Source organism: Oryctolagus cuniculus, chromosome 15, assembly GCF_964237555.1.
Source record: "Oryctolagus cuniculus chromosome 15, mOryCun1.1, whole genome shotgun sequence".
Lineage (NCBI taxonomy): Eukaryota > Metazoa > Chordata > Mammalia > Lagomorpha > Leporidae > Oryctolagus > Oryctolagus cuniculus.
In genome coordinates this window covers 87,143,553-87,161,778 of record NC_091446.1, presented here as the reverse complement: position 1 = coordinate 87,161,778, position 18,226 = coordinate 87,143,553, and the positions used below count along the sequence as shown (strand labels likewise).

Genomic DNA, 18,226 nt, shown 5'->3' with positions numbered 1-18,226 from the left:
CTGTTTCTGTACCAGTACCATGCTGTTTTGATTACAACTGCCCTGTAGTATGTCCTGAAATCTGGTATTGTGATGCCTCTGGCTTTGTTTTTGTTGTACAAGATTGCTTTAGCTATTCGAGGTCTCTTGTGCCTCCATATGAATTTCAGCACCATTTTTTCCAGATCTGAGAAGAAGGTCTTCGGTATCTTGATTGGTATTGCATTGAATTTATAAATTGCTTTTGGGAGAATGGACATTTTGATGATATTGATTCTTCCAATCCATGAGCATGGAAGATTTTTCCATTTCTTGGTATCCTCTTCTATTTCTTTCTTTAAGGTTTTGTAATTCTCATCGTAGAGATCTTGAACGTCCTTGGTTAAGTTTATTCCAAGGTATTTGATTGTTTTTGTAGCTATTGTGAATGGGATTGATCTTAGAAGTTCTTCCTCAGCCATGGCATTGTCTGTGTATACAAAGGCTGTTGATTTTTGTGCATTGATTTTATACCCTGCTACTTTGCCAAACTCTTCTATGAGTTCCAATAGTCTCTTAGTAGAGTTCTTTGGGTCCTCTAAATAAAGAATCATGTCATCTGCAAAGAGGGATAGTTTGAGTTCTTCCTTCCCAATTTGTATCCCTTTAATTTCTTTTTCTTGCCTAATAGCTCTGGCTAGAACCTCCAGAACTATATTGAATAGCAGTGGTGAGAGTGGACATCCCTGTCTGGTACCAGATCTCAGTGGAAATGCTTCCAACTTTTCCCCATTCAATAGGATGTTGGCCGTGGGTTTTTCATAGATTGCTTTGATTGTATTGAGGAATGTTCCTTCCATACCCAGTTTGCTTAGAGTTTTCATCATGAACGGGTGTTGTATTTTATCAAATGCTTTCTCGGCATCTATTGAGATAATCATATGGTTTTTCTTCTGCAGTCTGTTAATGTGGTGTATCACATTGATTGTCTTGCGCACATTAAACCATCCCTGCATACCAGGGATAAATCCCACTTGGTCTGGGTGGATGATCTTTCTGATGCATTGTTGCATTCTATTGGCCAGAATTTTATTGAGGATTTTTGCATCTATGATCATCAGGGATATTGGTCTGTAATTCTCTTTCAGTGCTGCATCTTTTTCTGGCTTAGGAATTAAGGTGATGCTGGCTTCATAGAAAGAATTTGGGAGGATTCCCTCTTCTTCGATTGTTCTAAATAGTTTGAGAAGAATTGGAGTTAGTTCTTCTTTAAATGTCTGGTAGAATTCAGCAGTGAATCCATCTGGTCCTGGGCTTTTCTTTGTTGGGAGGGCCTTTATTACTGTTTCAATTTCTGTCTCAGTTATGGGTCTGTTTAGGTTTTCGATGTCTTCCTGGTTCAATTTAGGCAGGTTGCATGTGTCCAGGAATCTATCCATTTCTGGTAGGTTTTCCTGTTTGCTGGCATACAGGTCCTTGTAGTAATTTCTGATGATTCTTTTTATTTCTGTGGTGTCTGTTGTTACGTTTCCTTTTTCATCTCTGATTTTATTGATTTGGGTCTTTTCCTTTTTTAGTTAGTTGGGCCAATGGGGTGTCAATTTTGTTTATTTTTTCAAAAAAACAGCTCCTCATTTGGCTGATTTTTTGGAATGTTTTTCTTGATTCAATCCTGTTGATTTCTTCTCTGATTTTAATTATTTCTCTTCTCCTACTAGATTTGGGTCTGGTTTGCTGTAGGTTTTCTAGATCCTTGAGGTGAATTGAAAGCTCATCTATTTGGTGCCTTTCCAATTTCTTGATGTAGGCACCTATTGATATTAACTTTCCTCTTAACACTACTTTTGCAGCGTCCCATAAGTTTTGGTATGTTGTGCTGTTATCCTCATTTACTTCCAGAAAGTTTTTGATTTCTCTTTTGATTTCTTCTATGACCCATTGTTCATTCAGGAGCATGTTGTTCAACCTCCATGTGTTTGCGTATGCTCTAGGGATTCCTGAGTTGCTAATTTCCAACTTCATTCTGCTGTGGTCTGAGAAGCTGCATGGTATGATTCTAATTCTTTTGAATGTGCTGAGACTTGCTTTATGGCCTAGTATGTGATCAATCCTAGAGAAGGTTCCATGCACCGCTGAGAAGAATGTAAAATCTTTAGCTGTAGGATTGAAAGTTCTGTATATATCTGTTAGATCCATTTGGGCTATAGTGTTGTTTAAATCTACTGTATCCTTGTTGATCTTCTGTCCTATTGATCTGTCTATTTCTGAGAGTGGAGTATTGAAGTCCCCCAGTACTATTGTATTGGGGTCTAAGTCTCCCTTTAAGTCCGTTAACAAATCTTTTAGATAAACCGGTGCCCTGTAGTTAGGTGCATATACATTGATAATTGTTATATCTTCCTGTTGAATTGATCTCTTAATCATTATGTAGTGTCCCTCTTTGTCTCTCTTAACAGTTTTTGTGGTAAAGTTTATGCTGTCCGATATTAAGATGGCTACGCCCGCTCTTTTTTCATTTCTGTTGGCATGGTATATCTTTTTCCAGCCTTTCACTTTCAGTCTGTATGGATCTTTGTTGGAAAGATGTGTTTCTTGTAAGCAGCAAATAGATGGGTTTTGTTCCTTAACCCAATCAGCCAATCGGTGTCTTTTAACTGGACAGTTCAGGCCATTCACGTTCAATGTGACTAATGATAAGTGGTAACTTTGCCCTGCCATTTGCCAAAGATAAGTTCTAATATATGCTTTGAATTCCCTGTGGTCTTTTGCTGTGAGCTTTCCTTCCTTGGTTTCCTTCCTTTACCTTCTTTCATATTGATGACCGTGTTTCTTTGTTTCTGTGTGTAACACATCTTTAAGCATCTTTTGCAGGGCTGGATGAGTGGCGACAAATTCTTTCAATTTCTGTTTGCTATGAAAAGTCTTTATTTCACCTTCATTCACAAATGATAGCTTTGCAGGATATAATATTCTGGGCTGGCAGTTTTTCTCTCTTAGTACCTGCGCTATATCTCGCCATTCCCTCCTAGCTTGTAGAGTTTCTGATGAGAAGTCAGCTGTGAGTCTGATTGGAGATCCTCTGAGAGTAATCTGACGTTTCTCTCTTGCACATTTTAGGATCTTTTCTTTATGTTTCACTGTGGAGAGTTTAATTACAACGTGTCGTGGTGAGGATCTCTTTTGGTTGTGTTTATTAGGGGTTCTGTGAGCTTCCTGTACTAGGATGTCTCTGTCCTTCTCCAAACCTGGGAAATTTTCTGCTAATATCTCACTAAAAAGGCCTTCTAATCCTTTCTCCCTCTCCATGCCTTCAGGAACTCCTAGAACCCGAATGTTGGGTTTTTTAATAGTATCCTGAAGATTCCCGACAATATGTTTTAGATTTCTAATTTCCTCTTCTTTTCTTTGGTCTGACTGTATCCTTTCCTGTTCTCTGTCTTCTAAGTCCGATATTCTCTCTTCTGCTTCACCCATTCTGTTTGTAAGGCTCTCTATTGTGTTTTTCATTTGATCTATTGAATTCTTCACTTCAGTCACTATCCCAGTTTCCTGTTGTACTAGTTGTTTCGTTTCATTTTGGTTCCTCCTTAATATTTCATTTTCATGAGAGAGATTTTCTATCTTGTCCATTAAGGATTTCTGTAGTTCAAGAATTTGTTTTTGAGAACTTCTTAATGTTCTTATCAATTTTTTGAGATCTGCTTCTTGCATTTCTTCTATGTCATCATCTTCATAATCTTGAATTGGGGTGTCTTTTTCATTTGAGGGCATCATGGTGACTTCCTTGTTTTTATTACCTTGGTTTTTGCGTTTGTTATTTGGCATATTGGAGATATTTGGTTTCTTCACTGTGGTGCTTTTTCTTGTTATACTATGACTCTAGATTAAGTGGGCTATCTGTTTTTGATGGAGCCTTAGGGCTTGAGATGGGTGTGGCCTGAGAGCTCTGTTTGGTGTGCCAAAGGTGACACTCCCAGGTTAGGCGTGGTAAACCTCTCTCTCTTTCTCTCTTTCTTTTTTTTTTTTTTGATTCAAAAGGGAAGTTATTCTGCACAGTTGAATGAAGTTGAAGGTAGTTAGCAGGCAAATGATATACCCACAGGAGCCAGAGATCGGAAGCTCTTTCCCAAGGACCACACAGGGAATCTGTTCTGCCCTCAGAGTGGGCTCAAATTCTCCTTCAGTCTCCCACTGTGTTGCCAAAGTTACAGAATTGTAGCGTCCTGGAGAGTGCTCACATGAATTCCGTGAGTTCTCTCCCCCACCGTCTCTTTTTTCACAGTCTCAGTTCAGTAGCACCACAAATTTGCTAGGTCCTAATCTGTTAATTCGCCCTGCCCAGAGTCAGGTTTTTCTGCTAGGCTCAGGGCCGGTGCAGACCTGAGGTCGCTCTGCTTATGAAGTATGTCCAAGATGGCGCCTGCTCTTTGTCTTGCTCTCCCTTGAGAGGTGAGCGGAGAGAGAGAAACCCGTGTCCGTACCAGTCACCTTTTTTTTCTCTCTCTCTCTTCCAGCTAGCCTGGTGAACTCCCCCCCCCGGGGGTCGTTCCCTCTATTCTCCTCTCTTTGCTTGCCTGCCGGTGTCTCGGGCTATTGAGGTTCGGCTCACCTCGCGTTCCAGCGCTGGTGTGTTGAGTCTGCTGCTGGTGTCCCAAACTATGGGCTCCCACGCTCTCCACGCAGGTCTGCTCCCCTTCCAGCGCCGATGTGTGGACTCAGAGCCCTGGACGTCCCAAGCCTGCCTGCTGTTGTCTGTGTGGCATGCACTCCCCTTCGAGCACTGGCGCGCAGATCCTGGGGCTTCCGCGGCTCGGTCCCGCGGCTCGGTCCCGCGGCTCGGCTTCCGCGCGGTGGGCAACCTTGTTCTCCCAGTAGGTCCTCCGATTCACGGCCACTTTGTCCAGTAGAGTTTCCTCTGCAATATTTTCCTGGTTCTTTTTTCTGAGGCTACCGTAACTCCCCTTTTATTAAACTAAATTTTCCCGGACTATTGGCGCGCGCCCTCACTATTCCGCCATCTTGGCTCCGCCCAATTGGGAAAAAAGAATTCTAAATTCTAACTTTTGCAAATTGGATTTTGGAAATGAGGGTTTCCACTGATCTGAAAATAACTGCAGTGCAGCTGTCATCCTACCACTGACTGTTCATTATCAGTCAAATCCTGCACTTGAAGACTACATGTAGCTGACATTCTCCCTTTGTGTATATATTCTTTTGGGTATGTGCAATCATATTGGTCCATCTTTTTTTAAAGATTGGTTTACTTGTTTAATTGAAAGGCAGTTACAAAGAGGGAGGGGGAAGAAAAAGAGAGAGAAAGAGATCTTAAATTAAAAAAAAAACATAGAGCCACAATGAAATAGATCTGCTATGGCCTTTTTTATGAAATGCATTTTTTATTCTCATAAACTCCATATTTTTCAAGATTTTTCAACTGTTAACCTGTTTATATTTTCAGAGTATGAAAATCATTGGTGTTCATTATTTTCTTTGCTTGAGTTCAGATCCAGATATTTGAAGAAATAAACTATTATGACAAACTAGGTACAGTTTTTATGCTTGAGATATTTCAGTATGTTGTGTATATTCAAACTTCTACAGCTTCATGCCTCCTGCTTCTGAAGCAGTGTATGCTGAGCACTTGAGAGAGACTGTTATGCATTTGTATGTGCATTTTTAATATAAATATGTAACTTCCTTTATGCTCTATGTTGCTAAGTCATAATTCACATGTGTGGTTATCCTATTAATAATGGATCTTGTAAGCTTTGAACCATTTGCAAATAATAAATATGTACTGCTGCATATTAGTAATGCTTACTTTTCTTGTATTTACTTCTCTTTTGTAAAGACCATTTTACATTCTTATGTAATATTTGATGCATACAGAAGAATATAATTGATATGCTGAGATATAAAACACAACAAACTAGCACTGCAAATCACTTAAGATTGGCACTGTATTTGCTTTTGGCAAGTGCTTGTTCTTTTATTATATATATATAAAATAAATAAAATAAAATAAATATATAATATATTATATAATAAATATTATATAATATATAATTATATAAATATAATAAATATATTATGTATATAAAACCTTATATATTTGGGAAAAAATTCCTTAAATGACATCTGATTTCCTGTTTATTCTACTTTACTGAGCTGGCATTAAAGGGATCTCAGCATTTCTTCACTCCTTCCATTACTGGCCCTTGCCAAGAGCATTGTGGTTGTAAAATGAAAGCAGCATTCCCACCTGAAAACATAAAATGTTGCAAAAAAGGAATCTTCTCTGTAATGGAAACAAGTCTGGGAGACATCTGCTGGGAAGGAATGAAAAGCACAAGTGAGCTCCACCTCTTACTGAATTGGGCAGGTTTTGCTATTGAGATCCTCAGTTTTCATGAACTTACAGTCTTGGCAGCAAATGATAACATCAGTCACAACACACATTTTATATTATATGAATGCATGGTTGAAAGAAATTTCTACAAATATTTTTGTCAAAATATTGTGGTTGCTACCAAAATGAAGCATCTAAAAATGAAACCATCTAAACCTTGAATTAGGTATTTAAAATAAATACTCAGGTGAATTTTTACAAACAGCATTTCAGTTACTCTAGGTAAATACAATAAATCTCTATAATTCCATAGCATCTGGTTTCAGAGTCAACACAAAGTCAGAAAATTAAACTGCCATGTACACAATAGTGAATCCATTAAAGAAACCAGTGCTACTTGCTATGAGGCAAGTAGTGGGAGCAGGCCAGGAGTGAGGGCAGGGAGGCAACAGGACCCTGTCCTGCAGCACAGACTTTGGCACCTGGGGAAATCTGTAGGCATATCTTGGCAAGATGAGCCACCCCCAGCCTCCAGGACCTGTTGGGAGGCTGAGATACCTTGGTCAGACCCCCGAGTCCTCGGATCTAAACTCAGAGCCGGACCCCATTGTTGATCTTGGTGCCTTCAGTTCCAGCATCTAAGGCAGCCCACAAGGTGGCTAATGGTCCAGGTGACTTCCTGTGTCCTCATGCCAACCCATTTCCCAAAGCCAATGCACCATGAGAAGATAAAAAGATAAAGTTATTTTAAAATGGGCAGTTTTGAGAACAGGTGCAAAGTCACAGCACCATTAAATCACAAACAAATTTAGGTTTGCGCACTGTTTCTCAGTCCTCCTCTTTCTCCCTGCTCCCATGACTGCATATTTTGCTGCTATTCTGATGGGGAAAAATGCAAAATGCCTGTTTTCTCTTTTGTGGTTTGAAGAGTTATCTAGAGCTAGACTTGAGATCAAATCCAAGGTTTTCTTTTTCTGTGGAGTGTTTTAGCCATTACATCTAAATGCTTGACTGTGAGCATCACTTTTCCAGGCCTTCCTGAGAGGGTGCAGTTTGTTCTCACAAGTACTACTCAGATATTATCTTTCATCATAAAGCACAGCCACTGTTGGCATTCAGCTCATTTTTTTATTTGTAGACAATAAAATTCATTTGTTCTGCCTTCTGTATTTGATTATTCCATTTAATATGTGTCAAATGATACCTTTTCAGCATTTTGTCTGTTTTCCTCCTGTTACAAACTTTACACTAGGACTGGAGGGCCAATCTGTGGCATAAACCTTTATTAGACTTCAATAACTGACTGATGTTTTCTGAATTTATTTGCCAAGTTGCAGTTGTTTCTCATCCTAACCCACAAACCTTCCCATATGTGACACCTAGAAGTTTAACAATTTGCTTGAAAATGGGGTGTTTTCAGAACTGGTGACTAATGATGGCACCATTCAAACACAAATAGGCTTGGGCTCTCTTTCTGTTTTTCTGACCATTTCAGGTACTCAAGTGTATATAAACCCTAACAGTTCATGTGAATGCAAATTCTGCCATTTAGGGTTAGAAGTAAGTTTAGGGCTAGATATAGGATGAGTGTTAGGGTTAGTATTAGAACTAGGATGAGAGTTAGGATTGGTGTTAAGGTTTAGAATGAGCATTATTATTAAAGCTATTGCTAGCGTTGGGGTTAGGATAAGATTTAGAGCTAGGTTTACGTTTAGTGTCAGTGTTAGTATTAGGCTTATGGCAAGAGTTGGGGCTAGTTCTAGGATTAGGGTTCTGTTAAGTTCTGTTATGTCTAGGGTTAGATTAAAGCCATGGCTAGGGTTATGGTTAGGGCTAGGTTTAGTGTTAGGGCTACACATAGAGTTATGTTTGGCTTTTGGGTTAGAATAAGAATTAGGTCTAGGACTAAGGTTATATTTAGGATTAGATTTGTGATTAGAGTTATAGATAGGGTTAAGGCTATTGTTAGGCCTAGGGATAGAGCTAGGATTAGGGATGTGGAGAATCTCACAGGAGTCTCAAAAAGAGTCACGGATCACCGCTTACCTGGAAAGGAGATGAACTGTGGAAACTCCACAGTAAAACATTGAGTTAAGAAGTTACCACTAGCCACAAAATAAAAAGTAAAGTGGAGTTATAAGTTGGGAGCTGAGGCAATACCTAATGGCTGTTAGGGAGACACTCCTAATCATACCAAGCAGACATCTCTGGTCAGTCAGATGACAGTGCACTACAGACTACCCTCCTACCTACGCTGACTGGACTGTTCAAACATAAGTAAGGCAGGAACAGTATTGACTGGACCGTTCAACTGCAAGCAAGAAGGAACCAGCATTCATTGGACAAGTTGGAGGATGGCAAGGTAGAGAACTACCAGAAAATGAGGATAAAAAGGGAAACTCTTGTACTACTCTCCATTCTTTCGAGGATCATGGCCTGGTGCATGTAAACCACCGGGAGCGGAAAAAAAAAGAGTGGAGCTGAGCTGAGCTGTCACTGATGAGATCTTGACCCATTCCTGACCTGTCCCAGCTACATCTTTCTGAGCTGCATCTGTCCCTGAGCCATTCCTGCTGCAGTCTCCTGAGCAGGCTTAGCCACATGAGCTGCCCTGTTCCTGTCTCATTCCTGTCTAATAGAGCTGCTGTAACACTTTTGGCTTTGCCGCCCAACCAAGGGCCTGGTGTGTGTGAACCTCTGGATCTCCACAGATTTGGAGCTGAAGAGGCAGCCCACTACTCTGCATGGAGCAGATAGCAGCACAAGCCAACAATGGATAAAGGGTCCAGTGCATGTGAACCTCTGGATCTCCTCACACTTGGAGCTGAAAATCCAGCTCACTAGCCCCCTTGTTAAGCAACACAAGGTGACTACGGGATCAAAACTCCAGCTGAGATGCTGCCTCACTGCCTTGCCTGGAGTCCTTATCAATCTGCTGCCAGAGTTGACCACAGAGCTGGACCAGGCCTCTCAGCAGGGGACTTCTCCAACTTCTCGCCTAGCTGTCCACCTGGGAACTTTGAGCCTACTGCCCAGAGTGACAGCCTTCCCATGACTTCCTGCCTGTAAGTGACTGATATAAAATCCATCTCTTCCAAAGCATGGAGTTCTGGATCTTGAACACTGACACTCTTTTTTGTCACCATAATATGTGCTTGAAAACGCAGCTTTTACAAATAATGTTAGTCATGTGTAGTATAATATAACTATGCTTTGACCCTATGTTTTGACACCATGCAAGGTATCTGCAAATAATGCTGGAAACCTTGATGCACATATACTATTATAATTGGATAGCCCTCAAAATTACTTTAACACTGTATACTGTGATCTGTGGATTAATGAATAAGTTCAAGTAGTATTACTAATATTGATATTAATGGTATTGATTCCAGTAGCCCTCTAGTCATTAAGGAAATAGTGTTACTCTGATAGTTAAGAATTATAGTAGGTAAGTTAAGCAGAAGATAAGTAGTTATGTTAAGCTAAGTAGCTAAGTTAAGTAGTTAAGTCATGATTAAGTAGTGGTGTTGAGTTTATTGATAAGTGTATTAAATAGTATAGATTGCTAAGTATATTGATACTGATAAGTGTATTGACCTCAATGAGCATGCTGATGAGTAGTGTGATGAAAAACTCCTGGTGTGTAAGCAATAAAATCTCTCATTGGAAAGACAGTCTTGTGTCCTGGTGTTCCTTTCTTCCCCATGACTGACAAGTCATATGTTGCACTTGTTACTGTCAAGCTGTGTGACAGTAGGCACTTGCAACAAGGGATAAGTTTAGGTGTAGGGCTAGGGATAGAGTTAGAACTGTGGTTATATATATTTATATATATATATATTTATATATGTTATAAATATAATATATAGAGAGAGCTGTGGTTATATATATTATATATAATATACAGTTATAGTTGAAGTTAGGGTCATCATCACCAGGATGAGGCTTAGTCTTTGAGTTAGCATGATGGTAAGTTTAAGGCTAGTGTTAGATGTAGCATTAAAGTTAGTATCAGGACTATGGTCAAGTTAATGCTGAAGACTAGTTTGTTTTAAGGTTAGGCCTAAGCAGAAAGGATTAGTGTTGGGGTGAGATTTAAAATTAGTTTAAGATTAGGGTTAGATTTAGTTCTATGGTAAATTTTAAAGTTAGAGCCAGAGTTAGGACTATGGTTAGAGCTAGTGTGATAGTTAAAGTTGGGACTATGGATAGATTTTAGGCCATGGTTAGGGTTAGGGTTAAGGCAGGGTTAGGCTTAAATTTTGGTTTTAGTGTTAGGGTAAGAGTTGGGGCTCAGATTAGGATTAAGGCTAATGCTTGAGTTATTAAGGCTAAAGTTAAGGATAGGATTAGTGCTAGTGTTAGAGTTTAGATTGGGTTAAAACACCATGTTGAGTGATACAATTAGGATTTGGGCTAAGTATAGAGTTAAGGTAGGGTTATAGTTAAGATGAGGGCCAAATTTAGGGTTAATGCTTTGTCTAAGGATAGACTTAGTATTAGGCTTCAGAATTGGTTTAGATCTAGGGTTAGGTTTAGGGTTAGGGCTAGGACTAAGGGTAGGGCTATGGCCATGGTAAGGATTAGGGCTTGGACTAGTGTTATAATTTGGTTTATTTTTATAAAATAAAAAGCAATAAAGAGATAGTAATACGAATAGCAATCATATTCTTTAAAAAACCTTCCTCCTAATAAATCTCATGTTGACTCCTTGGACCCCTGCACCCATGTGGGGGACCCAGAAGAAACTCCTGGCTCCTGGCTTCAGATCAACACAGCTCCGGCTGTTGCGGCCATTTGGGGAGTGAACCACCGGATGGAAGACCTCTCTCTCTCTACCTCTCCTCTCTCTGTCTTTCTGTATAACTCTGACTTTCAAATAAATAAATAAGCCTTTAAAAAAAATAAATCTCATGTTGATTCTGAAACTAAGGTGAAAGCCTGGAATTTAGGTGGATCTACAGAACATGGACACAGAGACAGACCATATCATCCCATACAAGCTGCTGCCTAAAAATAGGTATTCAATTCCAAGTTTTTAAAAGACATTTTAAAACTAACCAATGGCAGAGATATCTGGGCTAACATATCTTAACTATAATTAAACTAAGGAGAGAATTACTTGGTTACTTCCCAAGAATCTTTAGTAAACTGATCTAATTGATCTTTCTTAATATTTGCTCTTCATTATGATAGTTCAGTTATTTTCTTATGCACTATAGAGCATTTGTTGAACCAGGTAAACTAGAAAAGATAATATAAGGGTAGTTCAAAACGTTTGCAGAAAATGGAATTTAGAGTTGTTTATTTTGTGAAATTATTTTTAAATCTATGCAGTTTTCTCAAAGCAAACATTTCCATGAACTTTTTGAAGTATCCTCATACATCTTAAGATACTCTTCCAGAAAGATATATCAAACTCCACTGACTCATGTTACACATCCACAGGAGTGGAGAGGCAATCTGTAGGTTGTATCATCTTGATGCTTCTGTATGCCTTATACCACACAAAGAAGATTCCTGTCTGTCTCTGACAGGATAATATTAATCTTATTCTCCAAGTGGGCACCCAGCATATCACAAAGGTCAGAAAGAAAGTCTCATACAGTGTTACTGTGTTCACAGAGGATGACATCTATTTCTTGGGAAGTAGCATCCAGACCATCATGATGGAACATCCCACCTGTGGGGTACAGGTCTGCTTCCACACCCTGCAGGATGCTGCTCCCAGAACCAGCACACAGGGCCACAGCTTTGACTCATGATGCTAAGGTCCTTCCTACCCCAAGAACTAAGTGAATATGAGTTAGTTTGAGGTGTCTTTTGATTCACTCAATCATGGTTGCCAGGGCAACAGATTCATCCAGGATGCATGACTGACCCATTTCAGTATGTAAAGCAAAGGCTTCTGTAGTGACAGAATTTCAGTTCTCTGGTAAAGTTATCTGTTTTGAGAGAGCTGAGCCACCACCTGCATCAAAGGCTTTTTAGTACAATTCAGGCTGATCCTTGTTTTTCCTCCTCATCAATCCTAGCAGAAAAAGAAGTGACAGGAACACCTTCATTTTCTCTCACTGCAGCACAACTTTGTCCATATCTTGGGTATGGTTAATTGGGTATGTTGAATTGTATTCAGTGGGTTCCCTCTATAGGATAGCCATGAGCTTTGGAAGGATATATATGCCTGGATGTGCAGGCTCCAAGCCCTTTGGAAAACCAGTTTTTCAATCCCTGGGGTGCCACATCATAGGCTGTGTGAAGAGAGTAGATCCAACTCTGTTCTCCAAAGCCAGGAACACCAGGTCCTTTCAAGACATCTAGGTAATATGCTTTATGTGTAGGAACATAGGTGGATGGTAGGAAAAGATGATAACTGCCTTCTTATGCAGCGCCTCCTCCATCACCTGCTCAGTCAAGTCATTGGTCAGGAAGAGTGTATTTATAGTTTGTGGTGGGCTTGGTTCCACCAGCAATCCAACATTGTCCCTACTCTCAGCAAAAGACAGGGATGCAAAGTCATTCAAGGAGAAAAGAGGAGTCTTCATATCCATGAAGGAATGGGAAGAATTGCAGTTCAGAGAATGGACAAACCAGACTGTCATGGGGAGCAGGCAAAGCAAGATGACAACATACAGCAATTGGGCAAAACTCAGTTTGAGTCCAGGTACATCTCCATAGCCTTTAATCTGTCTTTTTACATTGGCTTTTGTTTTCTGAACATCGTTTTCAAGTTATTGTATATTTGGGTTGAAGAACAATTTGTAAGATGAATTTTTTAAGGTACATTGCTAAAAATATTCTGAGTGAAGCTAATTGTCAACTTTATTAAGGAGGATTGCTTTCTGTGTACCTAGTGTAAAAATAAAATCAAGTAATAAAAAAGAATACAAGTTTAAAGGCAAAGAAACAAAAGATCTGAAAATAGACCTGATAGAAAATGAGGAGTCCAACAAAAATCTGATTATGTTGATTTAAGATATGGCTGGCTTGTACTAATACTATACACAAATAAAAAAGAACAAATACTGAATTTGAGATTCACCAGGTGTGAGGTATTATTTGAATAGCTACAAAGAAGCATTCAAGATGGAGAAGGAACTATAATCTAAAGGTCATGGAAGACATTCAAGCTGGAGAGAAACAGAAGGGTCTGATTACAGACAGCCAAATCAGTCAAGGAGAATTAGAGATATGGATAAATGGGAGATTAGAGGGAATACCTAGATGGGTAATGTTAAGGAGAATGCAGATGGATTCAGGAAGGAATACAAGAAAATATAAGTGGAGTTCTGATAGAAACAGACAGGAATTACCAGGAGAAAATCATATATAGTACTTTCAAATATTACAGAGAAAAACATTGAAATAAGCATTTAGCATAGTGGTTATGATGCCTATTAAGATACCCTAGTCATACTTTAGAGTGCCTGGGTGTGACTTCCAGAATCAATTAATTAGGCTTCTGTCACACCTGTGAGAGACTGGGACTACATTTGTGGCTCTTGTATTCAGTCTTGGCCCAGGTCTGGCTTCTGTGGGTGTTTGAGGAATGAATTAATGCAAAAAAAGTGTTATCTCTACCTATATGTCTCATTCTACCTAGTTCCTTTTCTCTTGAAGATAAAAATATTTTTTAGACATGATGAAAATTCAATTAATGCAATGATTAGAGAATAGCCTTTGGCTCTGACTATAATTTATGTTACTGGTGTTTCAGGAATTCAATTAAGACTAATTTGAGTAGGTTAAAATTCAAATGAAGAATAGAATGATTTGCCTAAAAATATAACATTAAAAATTGTGTGTGCAACCTACTTTTATAGACTGAGAGAAATTCATGGACTTAAGGATACACAATATATTCTGTCCTCCACACACTCCTGGTCTTACCTATATATAAGTACAGGCTCCAAAAAGCTATCAAAGATCATACTGTTTAAGCAATTCCAAAATAGCCTAAATAACCTGTTTATTGTCGCTCCCCCTCTTCATGGAGGAATGACACTAAACCCTGCCTAGGCTTCATATCCGAGTCACGGCACCATTATGTCACTCCCCCTCTTCGCGGAGGAACGACACTAAACCCTGCCTAGGTTTCCTATCCGAGTCACGGCACCATTATGTCACTCCCCCTCTTCATGGAGGAACGACACTAAACCCTGCCTAGGCTTCATATCCGAGTCACAGCACCATTATGTCGCTCCCCCTCTTCGTGGAGGAATGACACAGGACCCTGCGCTGTTCTTTTGTCTGCTCGGCCCTTCCCGGGTTTGCTGCTGCTGGTTCTTCCCGGGTTGGCTACCGACCCTTCCACCTCCGTGGAAGGGAGGTTCCCCCTGCCACTTTCCCCACTTCCGCAGGGGAGCGGCACACCGCCGGCCGGCTCTCTCGGGGGCTGCTCAGGTGTTCCTTCAAATAGATGTTCCTGGTGCATGTTGTCTCTCTCCTCCTTTATAGTCCTCTTCCACCAATCCCAACTCTGCTACCCACACGCCGAGTACGCTGCTCTCCTCCAATCAGGAGCAAGATCAGCTCCTGCAGCTCAGTCAATCAAATTGGCGAGAGGCAGCTGCGTAGAAGCTGTTTACTCCTCTCCCAGCGCCATATTGTGGGAGAGCAGATGCATAGAATAAGTCTTAATTCGAGTAACTTAGTCTAGTCCGAGTTGCTCCCCACAGTTTATGTTTTAATACTAGGTAATTCTTGGCTTTGCAGAATGTTGAGTGTTTATTTCCAGCCTTGAACTAAAGCACTGTCTACAAGATCATCTTTATGATTTATAAAGGTTCTGTTTCAGAATACATTTCATAAGAATTTAGAAATTTCCTCTTAATTTTCTATTTGAAATGTAACAAATATACCTTTTGCTATAGTATCAGAAAGACAAGAGATTGTCTACAGCCATACCACCCTGAAAACCCCCAATTTCATCTGATCTTGGAAACTAAGATAAGTCAAGCCTGGTTAGTACATGAATGGGAGAAAGACAAGAGACTAATTTGCTCTCAGCTTACATGGCTCTATTGTCTTATAACCATGCCAACTTTTATCTTGTTTGTGTGTATTCTCTAATAATGAATGTTATGTTTGTTTTTCCATTTTAAGTAACAAATTTTCATTACAGTCCTAAAGCACAATGTAAAATGAGCTGAGGAATGATGAAGTATGCAAGTTACTGAGATATATCCACTTCTCTGATCTTAGAAACATATAGACATGTAGAAATCTCAACTATACCAGGAAGAGAAAGCAAAAGAAGGCAGTAGTGAGAGAATTGGTCAGGATTATACCTATATTCTACTGTGCAAAATAAGATTATGATAGAAATGAGTACAGAATAACAGATATATAAACTGGAAGAACAAAAACAATCAACCTCCCTATTCAAGAACAGTGTTTTACCCATGATTAAAGGCAGGAAAGACATTCATGAAAGGGCACTCACAGTTTATTAATTGGTAAAAATTAAACACAACTTAATTTCATGAAGAAATTCATTTGCTACTGATTTTGTAAAAAAAATTAAAGTTAGTAAAAATAACATAATTTTAAGAATTATTATCCAAATAAATTACAGAATTCCAAAGAAAGAGCACGTGTCACTAACATTTGAACAATGGAAAAATAATTCAATGATATTAACTATATTCCTCTAATACAGGGGGTACCCATGGGATGCCATGTTAGCATTTTCAATAGAGTATCTCCAGATTTTATATACCTAAAATTCCATAGAAATCATGGATGTTGGAGGATTCCAAGATGGTGGAATAGGAAAGGGCATACACTAGTAGTAAATAGTTTCAAAAAATGTTGGAAGTACATTGTTAGGTAAGAGTTAGAGAAAACTGTGGTGGAAATTCTATGGGAGAGGAACACCATGGATCAGTGTGGAAGATGCAGACATGCAGCATGAACACAGACACAACATGATGCCAGCAGCCAAGAGGAGGAGAAATCATCAGCTTTGAAAGGTGAGGTGAGATCAGACTGCAGCAACCCATATGGCTGGTGATATAGACAGAGGGAGACTTTGATGTGAGTCTGGCCTGGAGCTCTGAGGGGGAAAGTGTACCCACTGACCCAGTAAAAAATGGGGGGGGGCATGTTTTCTCACTACATCCACTGAACAGTGGTGCCCAACAATCAGCTGAGAGAAGGTGGGCACCATTTTGGACATAAACAGCAGGTGCAGAAGCTCTTGTGCACGTGCCCAGCACCTGGCTGAGACAAGATGCCATCTTCTAACAGTACCCGTGGCAGCAGCTTGAATACACACAACTTGCAACTGGTGGGTAGAAGGGAGCATTTGGTTGGTGGCTATTGTGCATGTGTGTGATACAAGGATGCTAGCAGAGGGAAAACTCTATGTTTCCCACTGACTTTGAGTCTGGCTGGGCAAATTGACAAGAGTCTGTACACCCACATAATACTGTGAGGTGCCCCCAACCTCTCAATATGTCACAGGCTCCAGGGCTCAAACTGTCGAGGCTCTGGGAATGTCTTTGCCTCTCTGTGGATGAGACAGTCTAGCCAGGTGGAGCAAATCCTCTGCACTCATTGACAGTGGGAGCCTTGTGTGCTGAGACTGTGGAAATTCTGTGACTGCATAAGAGGGCACAGGGTATAGCTGGGTCTCTGGGAAATCAATGTGAGCTGCTCTACTGGCACTTATCAAAAGAGAAAATTTTGAAAAGCTACAGGCAAGTGAAAAATGCTCAATATCACTAGTCACCAGGGAAACACAAATCACAACCACATGAGGTTTGACCTCACCCCTGTTAGAGTGGCTCTCATACAGAAATCAACAATCAACAAATGCTGGCCAGGATGTGGGGAAAAGGCATCTTAATCCACTATTGGTTGGAAAATAAACTAGCACAACTATTGTGGAAGACAGTATGGAGACACTTGAGAAACTTGAGAGTAGATATAGCATATGACTCAGCAATCTCAATCCTGGGAATTAATCTAAGTGAAATAAAATAGGCATATGAAAGAGCTATCTATATCTTCATGTTCATTGCAATTCAATTAACAATAGCTAAGATATGGATTCAACCTAGATGGGCCAGCACTGTGGCTCACTTGGTTAATCCTCTGTGTTGCCAGCATCCCATATGGGTACCAGGTTCTAGTCCTGGTTGCTCCTCTTCCAGTCCAGCTCTCTGCTGTGGCCTGGGAAGGCAGTGGAGGATGGCCCTGGTGCTTGGGCCCCTGCACCCACATGGGAGACCAGGAGGAGGTGCCTGGCTCCTGGCTTTGGATCGGCAGAGCGTCAGCCATGGTGGCCATTTGGGGGGTGAACCAATAGAAGGAAGACCTTTCTCTCTGTCTCTGTCTCTCACTGTCTAACTATGGCTGTCAAAAAAAATTGTGGTATATATATATATATATATACACACACAAACACACCATATATATATATATATATATATATAGTGTAAACAACTACTCAGCTATAAAAAATAATGAAATTCTTTGTTTTGCAACAAAATGAATATAACTGGAAACCATTAAATTTAATGAAATAAGCCAATCCCCAAAAGACAAATACCTTATGTTCTCCTTGATCTGTAGTAACTAATAGAGCAGCAAAAAATGTAATGTATAGTACTGAAATTGACATTTTGAGATTTTATGATTGTTTATGATTGTTTACAGCCCTTGTCTCTATTGCTGAACAGTGTTGTATTCTTTACTTAGTATAGGGTGAATCTTAAGAGTATAAATCCACTGAAAGTAGGTCAGTGTAAAAAGTAAGAGAAGTAGGGCTGACACTGTGGTGTAGTGCAGAGAATTGTGCCCAGTTTCAGTCCCAGAGGCTCCACTTCCAATCCAGCTCCCTGCTAATGTGTCTGGAATAGATCAGATCACTCAGGGGCTTGGGTACCTGCAACCATGTGGGAAACTTGG

At 39.9% G+C, this 18,226-nt stretch overlaps 1 pseudogene; it reads right to left on the bottom strand.

Moving 5' to 3' along the window:
- Positions 1-6,099: 6,099 nt before the first annotated feature.
- LOC127484101 (NIF3-like protein 1 pseudogene) lies at positions 6,100-17,955 on the bottom strand (annotated as a pseudogene).
- Positions 17,956-18,226: the final 271 nt, after the last annotated feature.